Source organism: Microtus ochrogaster, unplaced genomic scaffold, assembly GCF_000317375.1.
Source record: "Microtus ochrogaster isolate Prairie Vole_2 unplaced genomic scaffold, MicOch1.0 UNK4, whole genome shotgun sequence".
Taxonomy (NCBI): domain Eukaryota; kingdom Metazoa; phylum Chordata; class Mammalia; order Rodentia; family Cricetidae; genus Microtus; species Microtus ochrogaster.
In genome coordinates, this window is record NW_004949102.1 from 1237270 (window position 1) to 1241817 (window position 4548).

Sequence of the window (4548 nt, forward strand, 5' to 3'; positions counted from 1 at the left end):
AGGATTGCAAGGTGTGGCCTTGTTAGAGAAAGTGTGTCATGGGAGGTGGGCTTTGAGGTGTCAAAAGTTCATGCCAGGTTCTCTTCTCTCTCTCTCTCTCTCTCTCTCTCTCTCTCTCTCTCTCTCTCTCTCTCTCTCTCTTTCTCTCGATCAGGATGTAGATCTCAGCTACTGCTTCAGCACCTGCCTGCATGCCACCATACTCCCTGCCATGGTGATAATGGACTAACCTCTGAAACTGTAAGCAAGCCCCCAATTAAATGCTTTCTTTTTATGAGAGTTGTCACGGTCATGGTCTCTCTTCCCAATAGTAGAACAGTGAATAACACAGGCTGTCACACTGCTTGGTGGGGGTGCAGACCTCTTGACACAGCATAGCGTTATGTAATGATGGCTGGCCGTAAACTTGCCATCCCTTGCCTCATCTCTCCAGTGCTAAGAGGCACGCACCCTCCAGAATGAAGAAGTCTCCTGATTTTTATATATTATCCACTCAAAAAGGTTTTAGCCTGATGTTAAAAATAAAACACAGAGCCGGATGGCGGCGACGCACGCCTTTAATCTCAGCACTCAGGGAGACAGAGGCAGGCGTATCTCTGTGAGTTCGAGGCCAGCCTGGTCTCCAAGAGCTAGTTCCAGGACAGGTTCCAAAGCTACAGAGAATCCCTGTCTTGAAAAACCAAAAATAAATAAATAAATACAAATAAATAAATAAATAAATAAACAATAGTTATTAAGATTGCATATTTTTAAAAAACTCCGCCTCTTTCACCTCTAGTGATTTCACCTCTTGCCATTTAAACCTGCTGCATCTGGACTGCTAGTAAGGCCGAGGTCCTGTCTCACCTTCTATGCAATAGGCCTACTGAACTTTCATTGGGAGGCGAGATGACGAGGTGAGAGGAGTGAGGAAAGCTGTGTGTCTGGTGAGGGAAGTCTAAAGGCCCTGAATGCCTTGCAAACCGGAAATGGCCTCCCTAGAAGGCCATGGAGGCATCTTCTTCTCCTCTAGCATCACCATGACCACCATGATCAGAACCAGGAGGAAGGATGATGTACGCCTCCCATCTTGTCCCTCTTGACTGGAGATATCAAATCGGGGGCAGGGGGAGAGAGGAACTAGCTAGAGAAGGGGCAAAAAGAAGTGTGATGCTTTGTAAGGTTTTTGTTCTTCAGTTGAGAAATGTTATCTCCTGACCAGACAGTCCTGGTGCCCAAGTGAGATTGGCACCCCCTGAAGGTCCATATACCAGAGTCACCCCCACTTAGAACCAGCAGTTATCTAGAAGAGGGACACCAAATGTATCCCCTTACCTGCTCAAGAAACACAGCTATTATAGACCAAGAGGCTTCTCCTGTCCTCAGAAGCAGCCTTTCCTGCTTAGGTGTTCTGTTGCTGGCGGCGTATCCTAGCAACGGGCAGCTTCCTCCGCCAGGGCACCGCTTTCCCACCCACCCCCGCCACGCCCACCCCCCTCCCACCCCTACTCAGTAGCAAAGCCAGCAAGAGCAAAAGGGGAGAAGACGAAAGTAAATACTGTTAGCTGTCAGAAACCTAGACCTTAAAATGATCCGAAGTTAACCTTTCTCCTCTGGGAGCGCTTACAGTTTGAAAAGGCAGTCCGTAGCCATCTGAACCCACAGGTGATTTTCTTTTTAAAATGAAATATACCAACACTGAAAGACAGGGATGATGAGGGAACCCAGATTCACAATGGTGAGTGCCTACTTTCTTTTGTCCAGTTTCGACCCTTGCTGTAGCTTCCTGGCAGCCAGAGAGAACAGGAAAAGAACTATTAAATACTCTTTATGAGTCAGGAGAAGCTGAGCTTTTGTTTTTCTGTCTTCAAGTTCTTTAAAATTTTAAAAGCACCGTTTTGGAGAAAAGATCAAATATGTTCCCCGCAGAAGCTTCCTGGGGTTGTCTCCTAACAGCAGCCAATGTTTAGCAAGTGTTGTTGTTAAGCGCCGTGTCTGTGTGCCCAGGAGTCAAGGCAAGGACTCTATTGACGCACTATTAGCACTATTGTGCTATCGAGAAAAATAAAACACACAAAGATTTAATGAGAGGCAGGATTAAACGCAGCCCAGACTTTAAGTCCCTATTATGTGCTACTGTGTTTAACATCCTTTGATATCTAAAGAGATTAATAAAACTAAAAACTTTGTATACAGTCCTTTCCCTCAATCACACTGGCCATTGTCTTCACGTCTTTATACCTTGTTGCTACAACCCCACTTTTTTGTTTTGGTTTGCTTTGTTTTGTTATTGTTGTTGTTTTAATTTATTAGATTTAAAAAGAAAATACCAGTCCAAGTTCCCACTCCCTCCTCTCCTCCTATTCCCTCCACACACCCTCCCACCCAACCCTGTAGTGTCCTCCTGTTAAGGGCAGTAATGAAAACAATATGGTTTAGGAACAGAAGTCGGAAATGGGGCAAAAAGCAGGCAGCAGAAAGATTCATGTTCTTTCCACTGTTAAGTGTAGCCTGATATTCACTACCCGTTCTAATAACATATTGACAACGCATTATGACCTTAACTTTATGTGCTCAATTTTACAATAGCTTTTCTTAGAGTGGTCTATGTAGCTTGAATCGCGGACAAACATCAGGAACACACACTCACTCTCTCACAAATACACGAAGGTGTTTGGCTAAGCGTCAATAGCCCCTAACTGAAAATAGTGATAGGAAAATACTATCGGTTACAAAATGAAAATAGTGCCGTACAAAAGCTTTTTACTTTTCATCCTAAATCTGTGCACTTGCTCAGGTTTTGCTGTCCAAAATGACTCATCTCCCTCCAGTCATCTCTTTCTCCCAATGTGCTCCCACTTTTACAAAGATGCCACCTGGTGGCCTTATGAAATCAAGCATTTTGAAGTAACCTCATAAGGAAATGTGTCTTGATTAAAAAAAAAATGGCTAAGTATGAAAAATACTAGAATAATTATTTACAACACTAAGGACCTGAAAATTGTTTGGGGAATTATCTCTGGATTAAATTTGCGTCCTTTGAGAACGTGCGAAGGGCTATCATCACTTTCCTGAAACTTTTAAAGTACATGTCAGATATTCAAGATTTCACTGAATTACGGAAGGCAATGTGGGTGCAGAGTGTGTATTGAGCAATACATCTTCAATCCCAAATCAAATACATTGATACATTTATTTATTATGTATCTGTGACAAAAAAATGTTTATTCATATTAAAATGGAATATAGACCAGAAATAACCTTGTATCGAGTTAGGCTTTTTTATAAATGAGCTATGGGAAAACTTTCTGTTTCATTGATTAAAAAAAAAAAAAAAAAAAAGACTTAAAGGATTTGTGGGCCTGGTTTACCCTGAAGAAAAGAAATCCATACTCAGAGAGTAAAATGTGACATTCTGTAACAAGGTAGCAAAATTTACCTCTAAGAAAGGTACAGGAGCCACACCCGGGGGAGGGGGGGGGCGACATCATGAAATCCAGTAATGTATCTTACAATTTAGTCACAAATAGAAATAAATATACATCAATTACAAAATTACATATCTAAAAGATATGCCACCAAAAGACTGTGTGCTACTGTGAAGGGACAAAGACTTCCTTAAAAATTAACTAGACAATGGGGATGTTCTATTGGGAACTCAACAAGGCCAGCTGGCCTGGGTCTGAAAAAGCCTGGGATAAAACCGGACTCGCTGAACATAGTGGACAATGAGGACTACTGAGAACTCAAGATCACTGGCAATGGGTTTCTGATCCTACTGCACGTACTGGCTTTGTGGGAGCCTAGGCAGTTTGGATGTTCACCTTACTAGACCTGGATGGAGGTGGGGGTTCCTTGGACTTCCCACAGGGCAGGGAACCCTGATTGCTCTTCGGGCTGAGGAGGGAGGGGAACTTGATCGGGGGAGGGGGAGGGAAATGGGAGGCGGTGGCGGGGAAGAGACGGAAATCTTTAATAAATAAATAACTTTAAAAAATTAAAAAAAAATTAACTAGCGGTGTGGTGTGGCAAACACAATCTGTGAGTTCCCTGGCACTTTCAGCACGTACTCTTTGTCTTTATTCATGTGCTGTTCCAGTTCCTTACAGCCATGTTCATGGAAGAACGTTCTGGTAGCATCAGCTTAATCTGTGTCCCTCCCTGGTGGCACTCTTAGGAGCAGCCTTTGCCAAGTCTCCTTGCACGTGTACTAGGAATAAACCAGGACTTCACACTAGGCACCTGGGAGAGAAGCAGTCTGTAGAATGCTTGATTTGTTAGAACTTAAGTTTTACTCCCCAAAGCCATGTTTACAAAACAAAGGAAGCCAGGATGGATGACACATGCTTGTAATCCCAATGCCGGGAGCCTTTCCAGGTCAATGAGAGCTTCTGTCCAAAAAGATAAGTAAAATGAAAAAATTTTAAAGAGGTGAATGGTACTTGGGGAATCACACCACAGCTTGTCATGTGGCTCCCAAGCACACACAAACGCATGCATGCACACACACGGTTCCCAAGCACACACAAACGCATGCATGCACACACACGGTTCCCAAGCACACACAAA

The 4548-nt window shown here is 43.4% G+C and overlaps 1 protein-coding gene across 1 annotated transcript in view; it reads right to left on the minus strand.

The window, feature by feature from the left end:
* The window catches only part of Iqub (IQ motif and ubiquitin domain containing), a 60883-nt gene extending 59505 nt beyond the window's left edge, over positions 1-1378 (minus strand). The window contains exon 1 of the mRNA XM_013353243.2: positions 1315-1378. The gene's annotated coding sequence lies outside the window, so the exon portion shown is untranslated. The remainder of the gene's footprint in view (positions 1-1314) is intronic.
* Positions 1379-4548: the final 3170 nt, after the last annotated feature.